The following is a 24,152-nucleotide window of genomic DNA, read 5'->3' as shown; positions in this document are numbered from 1 at the left end:
ATCAGACTGTTGTGCAAAATGACTGAGATAAAGAGAATGAAAAAAGTAGTTAAATGACATAGAGACTAGATACAGAAGTTTCAACATTTATCTAGTACTTAGAAGGAGTTCCATAGCAGAAGATGGGGAAAAGAAGATAATTAATCGATAAGAGAATATTTTCATTGAAGAAAGGCAAGAGTCTTCAGGTTGAGAGGATCAATCACGTGCTAAACAGATAAATGGAGGGAGAGAGATTCACCTCCGGAACACACAGTGTTAAATTTCATGGGGTAGGGGAAGTCTTAAAAGCTGAAGTGAGAGAGAAAGAAAGAGACAGAGAATTGCTTATCCTCAGAGGAAAAAGAATCAGATTTGCAAACAATTTCTCTTTGGAAGATGATGGAAAAAGAGCTTCAAATTTCTGGAGGAAATTGTTTTATCCTAAGATTCTACATAACCCAATTAGCCTTCAAGAGTGAGATGAAAATGAAGACGTTTTGGACATACTGTCTCTGAACAAATTTATTATTCACAGACTCTCTGAAGGAATTACTCAAGGATTTACTGTCATAAGGGAAAACAAAAGTGAATATAAGACCAAAAAGACATGGGATACAGGAAATACTGATTTTAACAAAGAATAGTTAAACTTTGTGGTTAAGTCTAACTTTTAATGCATAATGTAATGGCAGCAGCAGCAGTAGCAGCAATGACAGAAACCACACAGGAACTAAAACCCCAGATGATCTCAATGTGGGATGTATTCAGGAATGGGGACAGGGAGTGAAAGTGTTCTCAACTTGTTCAAGGAGAGGGTGTAGATACTGAACTCTAGACATAAACAGAAACATGTAAGTTTAAATATCTATTAAATATATAAGGGAAGGCGATTTCTCTTTTGGAGTAGGATATAGTGGGCTATGGCAGGCCAGTCCTTTCCCTACATCACCTAGTTTAAAAAAAGAGATAAATTGCAAAATCATATTATTAAAGATGTCACAGAGCTGTGGTGGTGAGGACTGGATGAACTAAATTCCCAGAGGAGGAAGAACCCTTCCCAAATGGGTTGGTGATCAGCCTTGGGAGCATTTTCCAATTCTAGGTTTAGCCTGAGGCTCTTGCACAGCTCAGTCTGAGGATCTATGTAAGGAAAGAGAAGACAGAAAAGCTTTTTATGATCTTGTAGGGCCAGTGGGGTAGGTGGAATCTATAGCAGTCCACAATGCAATGTGCCCATGGAACATTTTTTGAATTCTGGGGCTGTGTAGGAGGCTAAGTGGCTGGGCCAGGAAATTCTAAGAAGTGGAGTGACATCTGTGCTTTAACAGTGCTTTGTCCCATTAGAGGGAGGAGACTGCCACAAACACTGGTGCTCTCTTCAGCAAACCTCCAAAGAGAAAAACTTAATCTCTCACAGTCACTTAGGGTTGAGGAGACAGAGATCTATCAGTCTCTCACTCAAAAGCCCCAGGGTGTCATACCCAAAGAAAAGGAAGAAATCAGCAATAGGCTGAGACTTACTAAAAATGCAACTTAGCCCTGACCCTGCTCAATCCCTCACTGTATTGAAAAAATCAGCTCCCCCATTCTATCTGCCTAGCAGAGGATTGGGAAAAACCTTCATCTGGAGCCTCTTTGATTCTTTTATATATAACGTGTGGCCTAAAATTTTTTTTAAAAATTGCTAAACATGTTTAAAGGCAGGCAAATCTGACCAAGAATCAATTAAAAAAAATAGAAGCAAACATACAGATAAATGAAATACTGAATTACCAGATAAGAACTTAATAACTATGATTAATATGTTAAGTTGAATCATGGCAAAAATGGACAAAATGAATGAAAACATAGAGAATTTCAAGATATTCAAAATTTATAAACATAATCAAATAAGCATTCTAAAACAAAAATATGAAAACTAAAATTTAAAACTCATTAAACAGGCTTAACAGAAGTTTAGACACAGCTGAAGAGGTAATTAGGTAAGTGGAAAATGGGTCAGAAGGAACTATTCAGATAGGTCAGCAGCATGGAGAGACACAAAGAATGAAATATATAGAAAAGAGACAAAGATACAAGGAATACAATGAAAATAGGGAGTCTTCTGCTCTTTTCTCTATTATAATTGTGTGACTATTGTTCAAGAAAGAGAGAAGAGGGGAAATGAGGCAGAGGAAGTATTTGTAGAGATAATGCCTGAGAACTTTTCAAAGCTAGAAAGGCAGTAATTGCAAAATACAGGAAGTTTGGCAAACTGTAAACTGGTAAAAACTAAGGAAAGCAACATCTAAGGGCTTTAGAGACAAAGTGCTGAAAACAAAATGCAGAAATCATTTTAAAAGGGAAAAGACATACAGAAGGTGAAGAGACGTGTTACTATATTACCTTCAGAGAATTACAGTAAGACAGCTGATTTTTCAATGGAACCACAGAGGCCAGAAGACAATGGAATGAAATCCCTAAAATACAGGAAGAAAAAACCTGGCAATATAGAATGCCATACACAACAAAAATAGCCTTCAAAACTGAAGGTGAGATAATGACATTTCAAATAAACATTGATTGAAAAATTCATTGCCAACGTATTTTGCTTCAAGAAACACTAAAGGAAAAAAATGTGACAATGAATATATATATGTTCTTGTATGCCTGAAAAATTGTGCTCTACACTGGAATTTGACACAACATTGTAAAATGATTATAAATCAATAAAAAATTTTAAAAAAAACTAAAGGAAAAATTTCAGACTACAGAAAACTTTCCCATATTAGGAAAATGAACCCAGATGGGTACATGGAACTGCAGGAAAGAATTAAAAAAAAATGGATAAATATAAGGGTAAAAGCTGTTTATAACAACAATGATGCCTATGTGTTGTGGGGCTTATAAAATATGTAAAAGTAAAATATATGACAACAACACCACAAAGGTCAGGAAGTGATAAATAGGGTTAAATTGCTATAAGATGCTTGCATCTCCCAGAAAATGGTAAAGACCTGCAGTGGTAGGACAATATCAAATGGTCTAATATACATGTAACTGGAACTCCAGAAGTAGAAAAGAGAGAAAAACCAGGTCAGAATAAATATTTGAAGAAATAACAACTGAGAATTTCCCCAAATTAATGAAAAACACCAAATTACAGATCCAAGAAGCTCAGGGCACACCAAGAATGATACATTAAAAAAAAAGAGTTACAATATATTCAAAGCGCTGAAAATTAAAGATGAAGAGAAAACTCTTAAATTTAATAGGTGCCAGAGATAAAAGTCACATTACTTATAGAGGAACAAAGATAAGAATCATAGAAAACTTCTCACAGAAACTACATAAGCAAAAGACCTTAGAGTGACATCATTAAAGTTTTAAAAGAAAAAGAAATCCTGTCAATTAAGAATTATCTACCTAGTGAGAATATCTTTCAAAAATTCAGAAGAAATTAAAACATTTTTAGACAAAAATTGAGAAAGTTCATTACCAGGAGATACACATTAAAGATATATTTAAAGTTTTTTAGGTAGAAGAAATAAGATATCAGACAACAGTCTGGATCTACACTAATAAATGAAGAACAATGAAAGTAGCATAAATTAATCATAAAATTCAATGTACTGTGTTTGTAGCATATAGAATAGTAACATGTGTGACTAAATAGCACAATAGAAGGGGGAGAGAAATTAGAAGAATACTGTTGTATGATCCTTACACTACACATGAAGCAGTATAATATTCAAAAGAAAAAAAAGAGTCATAAACTAGTACTGAATACTAATTAAAATAGGCGTGCTAAAGTGCTTAAGGATGAAGTATACTGATGCCTGAAACTTACCTTGAAAAAGCATAAAATATATGATAGATTGATGGTTTGGTACTAATACTGAAAAGGGAAGACCAACTATCACTCTTTGAAGACAATAAGAGTAGAAAATCCAAGAAGGAAATAATGAAAAACTGTTATAAACTAGTAAGAGAATTTAGTAAAGAGTCTGAATATAAGCACAACATACAAAAATCAACAGCTTTCCAAGCCATTAGTACTAACCAAGTATAACATGTCACAGGGAAAATCTCACTCACAATAGTATCAAAAAGTATAAAGTACTCAGGAACAAACTTAACAAGAAATGTATATGGCCTCTATGAAGAAAAGCACACAACTTTATTGATGTAAGCAAAGGAAGACTTAAAGAAAGAGGTGCAGTGTTCCTGAAGGGGAAGATTTCATATCACAAAAGTTTCCTTCTCCCAGAATTAATTTATAAATTCAATGCAATCTCAATTAGATTTCTAATGGAAATTTTCAAGCTGATTCTAAAGTTTATTGCAGGAGGCAATATGTACAAGGATGGCCAAGAAACTTTAAAAAGAGACTTTTAAAGAAACTTTCACTATAAGCTATCCAAGTACAAAGTTAGAGTTATTGAAACTTTATGGTATTGATGAGGGAAGATATGAATTGGCCAATAAAACACATGGGATTTTAGAAAATAACCATAAAAGTTTTAGGGAAAAAGAAAAAGAATATTTTCATAATCTCATTGTCGGAAAACCTTCATAAGCAAACAGTACCCAAAAGGAAAAATTAGACAGATAGAAAAAGATATGAAATTTCTATATTTCTTTAAGGGCTAGATTAGAATTGGCAAACGAAAAACAAACATGCCATCACTTACTCATTTTCCACCTGTGGCAGACATTGTTAATCAATCTTAGAACAATTTCCTGTTGAACCTATACAATGTTTTACAGTTCTGTCCAACAGAGCACTTTGGGCAGTGACCACCAGTCCATTGTATTTAGCATAAAAGATGAAACCATTTAACTTCCCAGGGATATACAATTCCTCCTCCCTGTGGATATGACCTATAGGGGTATTCATGAGCTTCCCAAGATAAAAAGCTGTTGTCAGTATGAGATCATCTTGCTTCCTCAGAGCTCTCCTTGGTGCTGAAAATAGGTCTACATTTCCCTTCTGCGGATCTTGCCACTTTCCAGACTGCCACCATTGTTCCTGAGGACCATATTTCCCAAAGCTAACAGAGATGCAACTTGTAAATAAACAGGACATGGACTACGCTAATGGATGAGAAAAGAACAGTTTGAAAGTAAATAATTCTGAAAGGGAAGTGTTAGAATTTTTTATGAGGTAGGATCTAACAAGACCAGAACACAGGAATCGTGGGAGTCAGAATCAGAGAAGTTGTGGTGAACATTAGAGCATCTTGCAACTCATGAGTGAAGGTGTGTGTAGGGGATGGAAGTCCAACCAACCTAAAGCATACCTGGGACAGATTGCAGATGGGGCAGGTGTTGGAGACAGGAAATCAGACCCAAATTCTGGCAGTGGGAAAGGGGAGTAAGAAAGAATTAAATGGACATTGATTAAATTCACGTGGACAGACTCTTGCTGGCTAATGGACACGTATTTATTTGTGGATGCTTTTTTATCATGTGGCTCAAAGCCCCAACACTTTAATCACATGCTTAGACTTTCTAGCATGGTCAGCCTCTCTCCTGAGTCACCTCATTAGCATAAACTATCAGCTGTGGTCTGAGGGGCCCATCAAGATTAACAAAGATACTCCCATCACTTAGGAAATTCCAAGGATTTGGTGGTTACCTCCCAGGAACCAGGGACAAAGGCCAGCCAAATTCTTTATTACACACTGCTCATGCCTTCATAAATTGTCCCTGTGTTTAGCTTTCCCCAATTTACCCAATTACTGGTACAACAAATGAAACTAAAATTAAACGCATCTCTTCTTGCATTTCCATTGGCAAGAAGTTAGTCACATGGCCATACCTAGCTGCAAAGTCTCTAGCTGGGTGTCCATGTGCCCACCTAAAATTCTGCTATAAAGGAAGAAAGATAGGACATGTTTGAGGAAATAAATGGCAGTCTGTCACACTGTCTAGGCATTTTAAACGTCTTAAAAATCTTTGCCAGCTTGATAGGCAAAAGATGGCATTTTGTCATTTTAATTTGCATTTTTTTTCTCGCTAGAAAGGAAGAACATGTTTTCATTTTTTATTGGCCATTTGTCTTTATTTTAATGTGATTTATCTTTCAGGTCTTTGGTCTACTTTTACACTGAATTTTAAGGGAGTTTTATTAATCAAATGAGCTCTTTTAGGTTTAAAAATAATAACGCTTTTTTGGTCAAAGGATCTTTTAAAAAACAACAAACTAGTTCAAAACTGTAATGAAGAAAGTAAATATAAAAATCATAAAAAAGACAAGCTTCACTGAGCCTCATGTTGGCCATGTCTGGCGACTTAATCCTGGTGGACTCAAAGACACTTTGCCTTGGTCTCTCTTCTCTGATTCAGGTCTCCACATGGCAATCTTACGTGCCATTGCCTGGGAGCAGACAAATTAAACATACTGCTATGTTCTCAGAAAAAAGACGAGACTGCTTTGCACAAGGTTCAAATCTCCTGTTCAGATGGACAGAAAATGGGCACCTGATTTGCAAACAATTTCCCAAGCACAGGAGACTATCTTCAATATAGAGGTCCAGTGAGTGTCAGTCCCTTTGTTGTGGGTTCTCAAGCTGCCTATTTCTGGAGAATTCTGGTTCGCTCAGCCACCAGGCTGTGGTTCACAAAATACTATTCTACTATCTGAGCCTGAGATAAGGACCTGGGGACCAGGAGTTTAATCATGAGGTAATCCCAGGAGAGTGGAACAAGAGAGGAGGAGGAATGAGATGGGGAGGAAGGGACACCAGGGGAGGATACACATTGGCCTGGGCAAGTGATGTGACCATCTGGCCTGCAGGGGAATCTTTAAGGCAATGTGTAGAACACACCTGAAAATTGTCTCTCTAAATGACAGTAACCAGAGGCACTTGTCCCCTGGCTCCCCACACACATTGGTTGAAAGTTGACCACAAGACTATTAACTCCCCTAGATGACTTCTCAGTTGCGTCGGAAAAACCCTAAGTGGCCACCATAGCAGCAGCTGACATTAGAGGCGGCTCCAGCAGGTACCGTGCGGGCCACAAATAGCACACACTAGGTTGCATTTTTTTCAATATGTAAATACCTCCACCACATACCAAGAAAAAGCTACTTGTTGTTCTATGGGTGGATCATTCCCAAAACTGCTGGGACCTCAGAAATATGGGCTGTGGGGAAGGACTAGAAAGTGGACCGCACGGGAAGAGTCTTCCAGTGGCACAGAGTGGACCAAACTCAGATGGGGGGTGGGACACAGAGTGTGAGGTCATGGAGCTCTGGCAGCAGCTTGATGGGTTGCAGCCCTGCCTGAAGGTGGCCTGAGGCTGCTGGTACAGCCCTCAGGGCTGGACAGGCTGACCCGAAGGGGAGACCACATTGTTCCTGACTGAGGACGGTCGGGGTAGGGGAGGGTGACATGACCCATCAGAACAAGGTAGCCATAAGCATGCAAAGGGGTACAGACAAGGATGCTCATCTTAGTGGTGTTTGTTACAGCAATTCAAAAAAATAAGCCAAGCAATCCAAAGGCACTGGTTACAAATCGTGGCACGATCATTAAGAATGAAGCCAATTTGCAGGAAGCACAACAGACAGAGGGCACGGTAAATTGCACTGGACAAAATCCAAACTGTGGGAACCCTACCGACCAGAGGTGAGTGTTCTTCAAGATGTAAATTTCAAGGAAAAGAATGGATGAAGGGGGAACCTGTAGATTAAAAGAACTTACTGAATTTTTTTAAATGTCCAATTAAACTATAGTATCTAAGTGTATCCACTCGGATGATAAAACTACAATAAATGCAAAGGAGTAATTGACATAAAAATCAAGGTGGTGGTTATTTGCGGGGGAAGGAAGCAGGTGTGACTGGGCGGGGCCCCCGGAGGCATTTGGGAAGCTGGCTAAGTTCTCCTCCTTGAGCCAGGTGGTGGTCCAAGGGTATTTGTTTATTATAATTCATTAAGCTACATATGTGTTGTATGGCTTCTATCTCTATGTTTTATCTTAAAATAAAAAGGTATTTTTAAAAATGAAGTCATATACCCCCGAAAGATAGGGGAAAATGTTATAGGAGAATGTTAAATAACATGGGAAATACTTACACATAACATGTGAAAAGGCAGATTGAAAATCATCAAGTGTATTATGATGCCATTTTGTAGATGGATGGATGGATGGATGGATAGACAGGTACATAGAGGGATGGATAGATAGATAGATGGAGTAAAAGAAATAATTATGGAGGAAAATACACCAAAATAGTATTAGCAGTTAATGTCTGGACATGAGCTTTTTCTGCCTTTTGTTTTCTTTCATCTTTCTGTACACTCTGAATCATGTACAGTTAATCTTTTTCTTTCCAAGGAACCTTTCAAATAAATGTAATTTTTATTTAAAGATGATTTTATTTTAGATGGGAAGAAGGGACTAAGGCACATACAGTCACCAGGTCAACCCCATGTTACCTGTCCCTGACCAGCCCTGCCCTCCTGCCTTTTCCTTTGCCAACTCTGTGGTTCCAGCAGACACATCCGGCCCCCAGCATTTCACAGCAGCCCATGGTCACTGAGCACTCACTCTGGGCCTCACCTTCTGGCATTGGCTTCTTCAATCTTCTTGTCTACACTGTCAGGAGCTTCAAGGTCCTGGGAGGGTGGCACACGTGCAGAGTGCTACCCGCACCCCCATTCCCTGCCCTATGCATCCCCTCCATTTGGCTGTTTTGCAGTTACATCCTTTATGAGAAACCAGCAAATGCAAGCATTCTCCTGAGTTCTGTGAGCTGTTCAAACAAATCATTGAACTTGAAGTAGGGGTTGTGGGCTGCCCAGTTTATAGCCAGCCAGTCAGGAGTACAGGTGACCCAGGAGTTGCAACTGGCATCTGAGGTGGGGGCAGTCTTGTCAGCCTTTTAATGTGTGGGATCTGACCCAAATTCTAGGCCAATAGTGTCAGAATTGAGTTGAATTACTGGATACCAGTTGGTGTCTGGAGAACTGAGGAATTGGTTGTTGGGGTCAGAAAACACTGCAGAATTTCCATGCCCATTTAGAGGATGAACAAACTGAGGCTCCAACAGACGAAAATAACTTGCCTGGAGTTTGAGACATGGAAAGACTGGGCAGGAATTCACAACGGGGGCTGTTTGAATTCAAAAGTGGGTTCCTCATTCCTAATTCATACAACCCCACCCACAGGGTCTCCTGTTTGGTACATTTTGCCTGATTTTTTTCTTTCAATTTTTAAAATTGGCATTTTAACAGAGGGCTCAGAAGAAAGTAGTGTACATATGGCCAGTCTTTTTCACGAATATATCCATTCTTTCTAAAACACTGAAAAGGTCTTAGTATCCTAAATACCTCCCAAAATAACATATTGGGAGGAGACCCTACATTTTACGAGAAGCTCTTACTTTTCTGGTATTCATGTCAACTTAGGGGAGAATGCTGGAATCACCTAGGGAAAAGACCCCAGTCCTCTACTGTGCCTGGCCCTGCAGGGCTTCCAGGCCCACTCAGCATGGATTGCTGCTGGGAGTCTGGCAGGGGCCTGGGAGTGTCTGTGAGGCTGCATGGGAGACCCAGGAACTGGCGGGGAGAGAGCCTCTGGCTAGCCTTGGTGAGACCTAGTCTGTCCCTAGACTCTGCCAGGGATGTGGGGCTCTTCCGGGAGACTCCGCTCAGAACAGGCCTCTGTCTTGAGTGGGAGTCAGGGCTGGGAGGAAGCCCACGGGTCTTCTCCCAGGAGGCAGAGGCAGGAGGGGACTAGTGAGTGGGCAGAGGATGCTCGCAGAAGCTGCAGACTCGCTCTCCCCAGGTCGAGCTCATCACCTTCCCTTGAAGCTCATCTTCAGTCTCTGAAATGAGTGAAGAGCCGGGCCAACCTCCCAGAGCCCCTGGGACAGTCAGGACATATCCTTGACTCCTCCCACCATGTCCCACCCACCCTACCACCGACATCTCTCAAGTCCTCCCCCTTCTCTCCATGCCAGAGCTGATTTCCCTGCCCAGGCTGGATGGCCCACTGCTGTTTGGCTCTGTGGTGAACGCAGGACACTGTGGGCAATCACCGCCTGCCAGGCACCACATCGAGCACTTCGCACGCATCAGCTCATTAGATTCTCACGCCCCCATGAGGTGGATGCTATTATTAACTTCACTTTACAGATGAGGAGACAGGCCCAGAGCGCCATGTCAGTTGCCAGCATTATGTCAGAGTCACATGCTCTGGTGAAGATTCGAACCCAGGCAGCCTGGACCCAGAGCCCAGGCACTTCACCCCAGGCTCGGAGACTGGGAATGACGGTTGTGGCATCAGACAGGGCTGGGTTGCAAGCTGTGTGACCCTAGGAAATTCACTTGCAAGTCCCAGTTCCTTTATCTATAAAACGGGGATGCTGACCTCACCTCGGCTTGTGGGAAAGGTAAGGTGAAGTAACACACACAAAGCTCAATGCATGTTTGCTCTTATTTCCTCACTGACTGCTTTCCTGCCTCCCATCTCCTCTCCTGTGTCCCGCCCAGGAGGCTGAGTCATCTTTCTAAAATGCCATCTTGATCCCATTTTCCCCTGATTAAAACCTTCCACATCTTTCCAAGGCTCCTCATTGCTTCAAGATACAATCCTCTCTCTCTACCCAGGAATTCAAGTGCTCCCTGGCACAGCCTCTGAGGTTCCGTCCCCCAGCCCCTCCTGCTCCAGATTCTCCCTCTCACGTCCCACACATCATTCCCCTGCCTTTTCCCTCACACGCCATGCTCCTCACATCCCCTCCCTCTGCACAGGCTCTTCCTGCCTCCCCAGAAAGCATTTCTCCTCCACATCCACTTGGCGCTCTCTGGCTCAGGCCTCAAGACTCAAGTTGAAGGTCACCACTTCTCTGGTTCCCTTTTTCTGCCCAGGTGGCTTGGCCAACACTTTCTCCACCCTGCCTTGTAACGCCTTCATTGTCACTCTTACCATGGCTTATGGAGTTGTGGTTTCTGTCTCCTCTACTAGAAATATAAGCTCTTTGACGCAGAGACCATATGTAGATGAACCACGTCAGGCTTGAGGTTGGGAGTTCCAAGTGGTGCCACCCCAGGGCCCCAAGAGCCTCTCCAGCCTGTCCATTTCCCTGGGGGGCCAGAGAAGCCCCTGCCCAGGGAGGAAGCTCTGGCACCAAGGGTCAAGCATGCCCCTCACTGGAAGATGCCTTTTGGAGGGATCTGCCTAGCTCACAATGGCCCCCCCCCTTTCCCCCAAGTTCCCTCCCACCCAGAGGCAGACCAGCTTCCTTGGACACAGCTCATTAGATTATAGGTGGTGCCCCCAAATGGTCCAGTCTCAGCCCAGAATCAAATGCAAAGACACAAGATACAGCCATCGCATAGGATATTAAGAATTCCAGCCTGTACCTGAATTTCAAAAACATTAAAAGGAATCCAGGTGAGAACTCAGCAACTCTCCTCCCCCACCCTCTGTTCTCCCCAGTCCCTCCCTCCGGCACCTGCTCCACCGCCTCCCACACACCCAGCCCTCTGGGTGTCTGATCCCCCTCTGATTTCTGCATCCCTCCTTCTTCCTCTCCTTTCTTCCCAGTTCTTTATCATCTAGATCATCTCGGCCTCTCACCTCTCCTTCCTCCTCCGTGTTCCTGTCTCCTACACCCATTCTGCGATTCTTCATGACTCAAGGTCTGGGAACCAGGTTGGCAAATGGTGGACGGAGGGCGGAGGCCGGGGGTGAGAATGTACTTGACATTGGAACGTTAATAAATACTGTCCCCAACATGAACACAGGGGACCTGGCACATTAGGGCCTGGCACTTCCTTCTATTATTCTCTTATTCCTGACATGAGTCTCATATGCAATTGGAGTAGCATTACCGTATTTATCCTCAGCACGCGCAAGCCCAGGCCACTCGCCTTTTCCTACACCTCGTCAGACTTCTATAGTTCCCAAAGCCCCTTGACATTCACTGTCTCACTAGAATTTCGTAACTCTGTGAGGATGCTACTAGTATTGTCTCCACTTAATAGACGGAAAACCAAAATTCACAGAAGCTAAATCACATGCCCAAGGTGCCACTGGCAGGATTTGAACCCAGATCTTCCTGAGTCTAGGGTAGAACTCTTAAACGCTGCTCTCCACTGACTTTTACACTAAATCCTCTTACAGCTGATGCCAAGATCACTATCTTTATACTAAGATACACACACATGTGCACACACAATCACACCCACCCACACGGAAACACATCCAGATTCACACATGTACACACTCCAACATGCAGAATGACCTGTAGAACCCATCAGTGCATGTATACGCAGAACCCCATGGGGTGAACACACACATCTGGGCACAGGTGTCTGCACACAGGCATACCGTCTCTGGAAACACACATGTGCAGGCACCGCTAGAAAAGCTTCGTTAATACGGACAAGAATGGGGCCAACCCCACTGCTCCCGCTGTGGTCCTGCATAGCCCCTGACCACCCCCAGACGCCCCAGTGCCATGGCCTGCCCTGCCTGAGCCCCTCCACCCCCACTTCCTCCAGTACATTCTTTCTTTGTGCCCCTTCCTGAACTCAACTCTGCCACCAGGCTCTGCTGGGACCTTGTTATTTTTACAGCTGCAGGGAGCAAACTCTTAGAGAGAAGGGAAGGCTTTGCTAAGAGGGCGGGTGCCTAAGGCTCTGAGTCACTGCCAGCCCAGCCCTGAAGGGCAAAGTTTCCCTGGCTCAGCTGAGATGGTGGCTGTGGTTGGCCCGGACCAGCGCCAGTGTCTGACAGAGGGACCTTTCCTTGCAAGCTGGCTCAGTGCCACTGCCAACTCTCCCCTCATGGCTGGGGACACTCTGGGTTGGCTCTGGGCTCTGCGCCAGGGGAAGGGTATTCTGTATCGGCAACGATGGGGCGGATCCCTGAGATTCTCCCTGATTCACTTCCCCTTTGAGGGCAGGGAGCTTCAGGGCTCTGTCCATTTGTGTGGATCTGAGAAACTGCTGGGTGGTTCATAGGACCAAGGGGCAGAGCCTGGAGGAGGACAAGTAGTTCTGGGTGGGATCCTTACATGAGGGAAGAATAGAGTTGGGGAGAAGGAGAGGGAGAGGCTTGGGGCTTGGAAACAGGAGGGAAGCCGAATGTCTTATCATGGGCGGAGTCCCCTGTTGGATGCAGAGGCCAGGGAAGACCACCTCCTGAAGATGCTTTCATCTTGCTCCCACTTCCATGACCCCTCACCAATAAAGCTGCCAAGACAGCAGAAGGACTCTTTGGATTCTTATTACTGACTTCTATTCCACTGATGGAAGTCAGTTTAGCCAAAGTGAAGTCCTTCCTGCCTGCCTGACGTCTGACTGGAAAGACCCTTCCAGGCTCCCTCTCCTGCTCCCCCAGCTCACAGACCCACATCCAGCTTTCTGGATCCCAGGGCCTCTGCCAAGAGTTGTCTATGAGACCGGGCACCTCTGGGTCCTTGCCTGTCAAGGAGTTGGCTCCCAGGACAGCCTGCGGGCACCTTTTCTGGCACAAGGCCTGGGGTGTCTCTGAGGGCTCCCCCAACACACTCACGCTCTCTCTGCTGCAGAGTAGGAATGTTGTTGATTTCAGTGCAAAGACCTCATTATTTTGAATTCCAGACCAGAAAGCCCCACATGTGGAGTTAATTCCCGCTCCTGACATAGGGCTAGTGCCAGCCAGATTAGGGAGTTTTGCTGAATACCCACTGGGCACCACTGTTTCCATCACAGGGTTAATTAGTCCCCAAGAGCCTCAGCCGAGGGAGGCTGCTTGGGCTGGGAGTCCAGAGACCCAGATGCCAAATCTGCATCTGCCAGTGATTATCTGGGTGAGCTTCATTAGAGAAGTCCCTTTTCTTCTCTGGGCCTCAGTTTTCCCATCTGCAAAATGAGCAGGTGAATCTGGAACCCAGTGTCCTTTCCAAGTGACTGGAACTTCCCCTGACATTCTGTGATGCTGACATTCTCTAACAGCCTACCACAGTCTAGGAGATCTACGATGATGTCCTAAGTCATTCCATGACATTTACAGCCATCTACAGCAGTCCGTGATGACAGTGGAAGGTGGTCCTTGACATCTGATGACATTTACAACCATCTACAGCATTCTATGACATCTTTTGACATTTACAACAATTTATGACATTTACAAGAATTCACGATATCCTGTGACATTCTTTGACATTCCAGAGCATTTTACGACATTCCTTGACATTCAATAGCACTCTGTGGCATTCCAGCCACGATATTCTGTGGCATGATGTGACATTCTAAATTTATATCATGTGGGTTTGTCTCTCTTCCAAGGACACAGCTGGAGAAGCAAAATCCAAGATGTTCCCCCAATTCTCCTCCTGCCCAAGATGCATGACCCCTCTGAGATCAGAGGTCCTTGAACTTGGGCCCCTAGAGCCAATTGGCCATTTCAGGATCCTGATCTGGGCTTTGCGGTTGCTGGGGACAATCTCTCCAGCAACAGTCATCTCCTCAGGGTGTTTTGCTCCCAAAGAAATCTTCCCCCATCCCCTGCTGCCACCAGAACATTCTGCTTAATGGCCCCTTCCTTTAGGATAAGAGAGTCTCTTTGGCATAGTATTAAGCGTAAGCATATAATACCAGATATTTTTAAAACTTTGACCCATGGGAATGGCAATTTTATATGGTTCAAGCTAGTAGAGGAGAAAGGCTGTCGGTTTGGGAATCAGACAGCCCCAGGGACAAATACCAGTGCTACTATTTCTTAGCTGTGAAACTTCAGGCAACCTCACCAGACCTCACTTTTCTCATCCATAAATGGAGATAATAACTTCTTATTCAAGAGATTGGTAGAGGAGTCAGTGAAATAATTCATGTTCACAGTGAGGCCAAAGATCCAGAACAGAATAGGAAGGCTCCGAAGATGTCCCCTCTCCTTTGTGTGAGATGGCACCAGTTGTAAAAGAGGACCTAGGTTTTGGTCTTGGTCCAGCCACCTCCTCACTGTGCACCCCTGAGGTCTGCTCTGTGGACCCCAGCATTCTCATCTGTAAAATAGGGCGGGAGACAATCAGATCAACGTGAGGAGCTTCTGGCTCTGAAGGCCTCGGCTTCTCTGCCTGGGGAGGGGAGCGTGATAGAAAAGGGAACCCTGAAGCCTAGGGGGTAAGCATGGGGCAGCAATGGGTCACCATAACCTGTCAGTAGAGGACACTACAAGGTGGGAGAAGCAGGTCAGACCTGAAAAGTGCTTCTTTCTAACCATTGCTAGATGACAGGCTTGGTTGTAACGCTGCTCCTTCACAGCGTTTTAGGATAATGGCCTAGATCTCCAGCTTAAGGGAGGTGCACAGGTACCCCAATCGGTGAGCGGTACCATCGCCAGCCCTCCAAGCCCCCTGAATGGCGGGAAGGACTCAGGCTGGTGCGGAAACCTTAAGAGACTGTGCCCCCTGGTGGCCAGGCTCTGCCACTGCAGTATGGGCTCCCAGCCGAGGGAGGTGACGCCCGCTGACCCGTGGCTTGGTCTTAGCCGGCAAATTTCTTCCCAAGAGGACACTGAGAGCAGGGCTTGGGAAGAGGGTGACTCAAGCTGGGTCAAGCCTATTGGGCGGAAGTCTGGTAAGGACTTTTCAGCAACCTCTTTAACAGAGTTTACTGAGCACCTACTGTGCGCCAAGCAGCAGGCTGGGCTCTCCAGCCAGTGTTGAAAACCAGGCCCTTGCTCTGCGAGGAGCTCAGCTCGGCTGACTGGAGACCTACTATGTGCCCAGTTCTTATCTCCTGGACTCCTCACAACTATCCTGGGAGGTGAGAATAATCGTTCCCATTTTACAGGTGAGGAAACGGAGGCCTAAGACCACACAGCTGTCAGGGGCAGATCTTATGTCTGGATGATCCCAAAGCTGCCCATCACATGAGGTGTGTCTCGTAGGAAGAACCTAGGCGCTTCCAGGCAAGACACTCCTCCCAGGGGACCTACCTTGGGGACTGGGGCCTGTTAGGTGCCTGTGGGTTCAAGGAGGGAGTGTCCAGATGCCTGTGCCCTGTGCCCAATGGTACCTCCTTCCACAGAGCGGGGGGATGCTCCCGGCAAGCAGGCGTCCCCAGAGCTCAGGCATTGTTCTCATTGTCTCGGCCCTCTCTTTGTCTCAGGAACATCCGGGGCTGGCTCCTCCCCTGGCGGAGATGGGGGCCAGCTGCCTGGAGAGTCGGGCCGCACGGCTGCCGCTCATTAGAGCCCTCACAAATGCCTCTCTCACGGGACTCCCCACCCCGGGGTCTGAGGGAGAGTTTGACACGAATCTAAAAAGAGCTGCTGTTTTGTTCCTTTGTTGGAGGGGAGGGGCTGGCAGAGGGGCTCCAGCTCCCCTTAATGACCTGCCCACAAAGAACAAAGCCTTTTCTCCGCATTTGCTCTCCTTCCGCAGCACCCCGGCCTCCTCAGCTCCTTGAGATGGAGCCTGAATGGTGATCCTGCTGGCGGAGGCAGGGCCTGGGCCCAGCCGCCCAGCGAGTGGGACAACCCAGGCTCCAGGCAGGACCTGGCAGGCAGGTTGCGCCCAAAGAGTTGTCGTGGGGCCGGTGGGCGGGGCTCCACGCGGGGGAGGGGTCTGCCTGTGTCGCGAGACTGTGTGTGATGTCACACCACATGGCGCAACTGATGAAGTATGGGACGGCGGGTCGCTGTCTGTGGCCAGTCATGGACAGGTGACTCCGTGGGATTGTGTGTCACCGAGCCGGGGACACTGCATGGCTCTGTGCAGATGGCACCACGAGCGAGTGCTGGCTGTTTAGAGTGAGCCTTATATGTGCAGGTGGTATGTGTTGGTTTGCCATGGGGTGACGGGGCTGACTCTCCAGGTGACCCTGTATGAGACTCTGTATTGATGACACTGGGCCAGAGGTAAACATACAAGGGTCCTGCTGAGGCTTGTCCAGGGGACAGGAAGGAAGAGTGGGACTTGGGTGGGGGGGGTGGTCAGGAGGGTTCCAACTTCGTCTGTAATTTTGGGGTTCATTTCTCAAAGGGAGAACATAGGCATATATGACTGTGTAATTTTTAAAAAGGTTTGAAGCAGATGTGACCAAAAAGTTATTTGTTGTTCATCTAGGTGGTGTGATTACGAGTGATGATTGTACTATTCTTTGGGTTTTTCTAAATTTTTAATCTGAATTTTTAATCTCAAAATAATTAAAAGCAATACACGCTCATGATGGAGTTTGCTGTAAACAAAAGTTGACATTGACTTCACGTCAGGCACTGTGCTACATGCTTTACGTGGATCATTGAGTACTTAACCACGATCCAAGAAGGAGGTACTCTTAGCATCACTTGTTTTATAGATGGGCAAACGGAAGCTCCTAAGCCCCGAGATGGGTATGCTGGGTCTCACCTCAACTTCCACACCACTTGGGATTTTAGGAAAGCTCAAAATCTCCCTCTGCTGGATAATGCTACCTCTAAGGGCCTGAGGCCCGTGTCCCACGTGTTGGTTACCTGTGCTGCATAACGTATCATCCCCAAATGTAATGACTTGAAGCAACAGTTGTCATTTAATGTCTCTCACAGCTTCTCTGAGTCAGGGATTTAGGGGTGGCTTGACTGGGCAGTTCTGGCTGAATGACTCCTGAGATTTCAGTGAGATGTTGAAGGGCTGCAGAATTTTGACTGGGGCTGAGGATCCACTTCTAGGATGGCTCACTCACATTTCTAACAAGCAGGGGAGGGCTGTCAGTTGTTGTCTATGTGGGCCTCTCCACAGGGCAACTTGAGCTTCCTCACAGCATGGTGACTGTGAGGGTCATCTTGGAGGCTGGGTACCACAGCCCAGGTTTTGTGGTGATGTCCTCAGATGATCTCTTCCTGGGGCGAAAATGAGGAGTGGAGGCCATAGCCTCTTTGTTATTAATGATAACATCCTTTCACTAACCCCCTGAACCAACCAACATCCCTCCTCTAAGCCAGGCCCCAAAAAGTAGAAATGGGGACCCTCATGTCTCACTGCCTCATTGCCTTCCCCACCTTTCTCTCCCCACTCCATGTTTGAGGCAGGCTTTCCCCAATGTCACATCCTTCCTCCCAACTCTAACCACACGGCTAAATTTTTCAGTGATAAATAAAAACTATGGGAAGTTGACTATTGTCTGCCTACAAAATCCGATTTTTGAATGTCCAAAGCTGAATTTGCCACTTTCTTTTTATTTCTTCTCTAACATTCCGACTTCCCCCAAGGCCAATGGATAGTCCTTGACCAACTATTGCAAAGATCATAAATTTTTTTAAAAGCGCATTAATAATTTTCAAACTGTTAAGCCCGTTTACACACAGAATTGTTCAACAACATATGTGAAATTATCTATCACATACTGTTTTAAAATTTCCTTTTTGTGATAGAAAACATACGCCAGATCCTATGTCAGCATTACAGACCTACTTTATTCTTTTTTAATACAGCTACAGTGTTCCAGGGTGTAGATATATCACAATTTATCCAACCGTAATTCTTCTGAAGGACAGTTAAGTCGTTTCTAAATATTTTTGTATTACTGGCCGTGCTTTAAGGAATAACCTTACAAATATATCTTTGCATGCATGTGCCAGTAATTTTGTAGGATAAATATTTACAGTGGGATCACTGGCACATAGAATACACATACTTTATATTTTGATAGATACTGCTACACTGCCCCCTTTGGTGACATCAGTTTATATTCCCTCCAACAGCATGTGAGTGTGCTCACTTCCTCACACCCACTCCATCACTGAATAGTACTGGTTTTTTAGTTTAGTAAATCTGTTGAGCAAAAAGTCATTTTCCCACGTGTTTTAATTTTCATTGACACTAGTGAGCTTACACTTTCTTCATCTATTTACTGACCCTTTGTGATATTCCCTTCTGAAATAACTGACCATATATCTAGGCCATTTTACTATTGGATTGCTGTTATTTTCTTATTTGTTTGCAGGAACACTTTATATATTATAGATACTTCTTTTTGTCTACAGTATAAATTACAGGTACTTACTCCCAGTCAGTTTGTTTGTCTTTTAAATTTCTTTGATTCCTTTCACTGCACAAAAATATTTTGTTTTTGTAGAGATGGATCTATTTATCATTTTCTTTGTTTTGTTTTTGTTGTTGTTGTTGTTTTTCCATATACATTTTATTTTTATTTTTTATTGAAGTATAGTTGGTTTACAATGTTGTGTTAATTTTGTTTATCATTTTCTAGTTAACTGCTGGGTTTCATGTTTTCCTTGCATAAGCTCTTTATGGAATAAAATATTAACCTTTTCCGTAAGAATGGGTCTTGCTCTGTGAACATCACGTTGTCTGATGCTGCACCTGATTTGAGGTCCTGAGACTGCAGTCAAAGGAAGTCACCTCCTCCAAAACTGGCGTGGAGGAGGGGCATCCCAGAGGCAGTGAGGGCCCCCAGTGATGTTTGTTGAACAAAACAAACTGAACTCCCGGGAACGAGTCCCTTTGGAAGGGCACAACTTCTTAAGAGGCCCCAAGAGGGAGCCCGGGAGGAGCCACTCTGTGATCCTCAGCTGCCTGGGAGCCTGTAGGAGGAGCCCGTGCTTGTCACTGTCAGACCTTCTTCCCATTGTGGCTCTGCTGACACACATTCATAGCCACTCGCAATGATTCCCACCCTAAACCCCAAACACAGCTGAAGTACACACCCATGAACATACAGAAACACAATAAAAAATGCACACGCACATACCCACATGGGCATACATGCCATGTGCCCCATTAAAAAATGGTCACATGTCCACACAGAAGGATGCCCACGTGGGCAAAGCACATGCATACATGTGAACAGATACACACAGATGTGTGTGCAGGTTCACCCAGGTACAGCCCGACCGAGTGATGCAGTGTGCACGCTTACCCAGAGACTGCACATGTGGTCCCAGTCAGGATCACAGCCAGAAACACTCAAACAAGGTGAGAAAAATTTAACAAAGGGGCCATTTGCAAAGGTGAGGGCAGGGTGAAGGGAAAATAAAGCAATGGTGACCACCTGGGGGCTAGCAGTAGCCAGGAACCAGGTCACCAGCCCCAGGCCTGAAGGGTCAGCGGAGGGAGCAGTGTGGGAGTTGGCAAGAACTGTAGCTTGGCAGGGGACTGACCAACAGAAAGTGTGAGGGTCAGACTGGACCACAGCCACTGCCAATGCACAGCCTCCTGGGGAAGGAGCCAGCTGGGTCAGCCCCCTGCCCTCCTATCTGTTGGCTGGGCCTCCCGTTGGCTGAACCCTGCTAGTAGCCAGCCAGGAGTCTGGTTGATGTGCTTCCAGGCCAGGCTCCCTGGGGGGCCTGGAGCAGGGTGGACGGTGGATCTGAAGGGGCAGTCAGCAAATATCTAACATGTGTGGAGATGTGCACAGGGCACGCGGATACACACACACACACACACACACACACAGACGCACACAGACGCACAATACATATATATTCACATGTACGCTAAAGTGCCTGCAGACAGTTTAGGGCTCTGTGCACACAAACTCCATCACACACAGTCCCACACATGCTTGAGAAGGCGAAAAGGAACACCTTCCGCCCTGCCTGGGCCTGAGGTGAGCCCCTCCCCCTTCTCCACTCCTCTCTCCCCTTCCCCACCCCCTACCCCCAGCCCAGAGCCAGCTCTTTGCTGAGCTCTTTGTTACTCTTGGCAAAGACTGAATCCCAGCGGGACAATGGGCCGGCCAGGCCTGCACAAATCACCCGCTCTTTGGGGGCCTTTCAGAGGCCTGGCCTGCCTGAGTGACAGCTGAATCGGGTCCAGACTGGGCTGAGGAGGCACTCCTAGAGGCAGGCCCTGCAGCCACAGGGCTGGGAGGTCTCCAAGTCCTTGCTTGACTCCCGCCCCCCCCCCCCCCCCGCCACAGCACCCTCTCCATTCCATTGACTCCCCTATAGGGGCACCTGGCCCAAGCCAGGGAAGCTGGGGGCCCCTCAATCCACTCAAAGCCTTACTCCCCACCCCCAAATCCTATCCATTTTACCTTCTACACCCCACTGCTGCCAACACCTAGCTCCTCTGGTCTCCTCATCTTTGGCCTGGGAGCTGCCACATGAAATGTAAATCAAATCATTTTCCTCTCATGCTTAAGATCCTTCACAGCTCTCCACAACCCATTCCAGATAAAGTCCCACCTCAGCCTCATCTTGCACCATCTGGTCCCTGACTCTGTTCCCAGCCTCTTGGCTCACCAGCCGCCTCCCTCCCCCATCCCGTACTCCCAGTTCTCTAGGTGTGCCCAGCCCTCTCCTTCCCCTGGGCCTTTGCACGTGCCATTCTCCCTGCTGAAAAGCTTTTACTCTAATACTTCATCTGCTGACTCCACCCAAACTAGAGCTTCTCAAACTAACTGTGGGGGAGAACCGAGTGGTTTCCTTCCTCCCTTCCAACTCATCAAGGAGAGATGTTTTTGTAAAATACAATAAAATAAGCTACCAGAAAAAAATTTAAAAACAAAGTGAGATATAACCACCGTGAAAAATAGTATTTTCACATAAGGTTAGATATTCACTTACCATACGACCCAGCAATCCCACCCAAAAGAAATGAAAATGTGTGTCCACACAAAGCCTATCTGAGAATATTCATGGTGGCTTTATTTCTAATCATCCCAAACTGGAAACAACTCCAGGGTCCCTCAGGAGAATGGATAAACAAACTGTGGTACTCCTATACATGGGAATACTGCTCAGCAATAAAAAGGAAAGAACTATTGAAACATACAATATGGATGAATTTCAGATGCATTATCTAAGTCAAAAGGCTATATTCTGTATGATTCTATTTACATGACACTCTGGGAAAAAATAAAACAATAGTGACAGGAAACAGATCAGTGGTTGCCAGGGGCTGGGTTTTGATGGGGTGGGAAGGGGCCACTGATGACAAGGGAGCATGAAGGAAATTTTGAGTAATGGAAATGTTCCACATCTTGATTGTGGTGGTAGTTACATGACTATGCATGTATGTATGTATGTATGTGTTGTATGTATGTATGTGTTTGTCAAAATTCATAGAACTATATACTCAAGAGGATGAATTTTACTATGGGTAAATTATACCCCAACAAACCTGACTTTAAAAAAATGTAAATACAGACTCCATTTTTTTATTGTGATGAAATCTACATAAGTAAAATTTATCATTTGAACACTTTTTGAGTGTACAGTTGAGAAGCGTTAAGTACATTCACATATACAACCATGTAGCGTAATTGTCATCTCCCTGTCTCCAGGACTTTTTTCATCTTGCAAAACTGAAACTCTGTACCCATTAAATAACGACTTCTCACTTTCCTTCCCTCTGGCTCCTGGCAACAACCATTCTACTTCTTTGTCTACAAATTTGACTATTCTGTTTAACTCATATAAGTGGAATCAGACAGTCTTTGTCCTTTTGTGTCTGGCTTATTTCACTTAGCATAATATCCTCAAGGTTCACGCATGCTGTTGCATGTGTCAGAATTTCCTTCCTTTTTAGGGCTGATTAATATTCCATTGTATGAAGAGACCACATTTTGTTTACCCATTCATCCATCAATAGATATTTGGGTTGTTTCCGCCTTTTGACTATTGCTAACAAACTGTTATGAACACTGGTGTACAAATATAAGCCCAATTAAAAAAATTTATTGGATTCAACAGACATATGATTACTCTATCCATTTGGTCTCAATTTTGTTATCCATTTCCCTAGTCTGCCTTTCAAGTAGCAAAATTGGCCTGGTCCCTGGGCTGGCTGGACTCTACCTTTCCTGAGTCTGCAGTCACCCCCCCACAATTCCCTGGGTGTGTCACACCTGCTGGGATGGCCTGTTTGGGGTCCAGAGCTCCCTGAGGGAGGACTGGTCTGAGTCTCCTTTCACTGCAGCACTGGGGTTGGGGTCAAGCCCAAGCAAGGGGCTCAGAGAAATTACAGCCAAGTGCAATCCTCCTGTGTCTGGGGCCTATACAGGAGCGGAGCTTGAAGCCGCATCTATTTGACTCCAGCTCTGTGCTCTGTGCTGTAAGGTACTTGCAGTGACAATGAGCCTGAATTGAAGGTGGGATTCAAGGCCTGCCTGCCTCCAGCTGTCATACTCAGGACTCTTTTGGCTTTCAGAGACTTCTGCTTTCAGAGTCTTCTTGACAAGGTCTAGATGGAGTCACTCAGTCAGGAGGTAATAGTTGTTGCCCACCTTGTGTTGGCTCCTGGGCTGCGGGCTGGGCTTCACAGGTGAGCCACGGATGATCATGGGTGTTCATGTGTGTGCACACGTGTGTGCACTACATACATGTACCTCGGTATGGGAGTTCTGTATGTGTGTGAGCTCCAGATAACTCAAATTGTGATTTTTTGAAAGAACAATCATCTCTTTTCAAAGATTAGGGGTCAGGGAAGGAGGTTTTAAGGTGTGTTAGGAGCATGAATCTCATTCCTAGTGGTTGCCCTGGCGCCTGAGCTTCCAGGGCGCCATAGAAAGTTTTTTTTTAAAGGTAAAATATAGACACATACCCACACTGACATACGTGCTTACAGATAAACACACAATACTGTATGCCTCACCCCAGACTGGCCCATAAACACACGCTTAGATACACACAAACTCGTAGACAACTGCACATACTACAAATACTAATTGGCAATATTAAGTGTTTCCAACAAACCAGGCACTGTGCTCGGTACTTTACGTGTATGGCTTTACTTAATACCTTTGCAAAAATCAGTCAGGATGAGCATTATAATTTTCACCCCCACTTTACAGATAAGGAAAACAAGGCTCGGAGAATTGAAGTGATTCACCCAAGGTCACAGAGCTAGGAAGTGTTTGAGCTGGGACTTGAACCCTAGGGGTTGAAAGTAGGCCAGCGTGCACAATCATTAGACTGTTTGCCAGCACACAGCTGCGTAGGTCACATACTCATGAGTTCACACACAGATCACAAGTACTGACACATTGATGTACACTTTAGGCACACACATGCACGTGGACCCCTACATACGGCATTCTTGTGCACAAAGACCCACACAGGCACATAGACACAATTACCAGCAGACTCATAGACACACATTTTAATGTAGGCTAAATGCAGTCGCACACATCAACTTTGCTGACTTGAGTCTCTGCAGAGCTAAGCTGAAGACTTAGATCTGGGTCCTGGCACAGATTTCCCACCCCTCCCTGCCTGCCCTGCCCCCTCTTGGCAGGT

Source organism: Camelus dromedarius, chromosome 10 (assembly GCF_036321535.1).
Source record: "Camelus dromedarius isolate mCamDro1 chromosome 10, mCamDro1.pat, whole genome shotgun sequence".
In the NCBI taxonomy this organism is placed as follows: Eukaryota; Metazoa; Chordata; class Mammalia; order Artiodactyla; family Camelidae; genus Camelus; species Camelus dromedarius.
Note: the sequence above shows the minus strand (reverse complement) of the source record.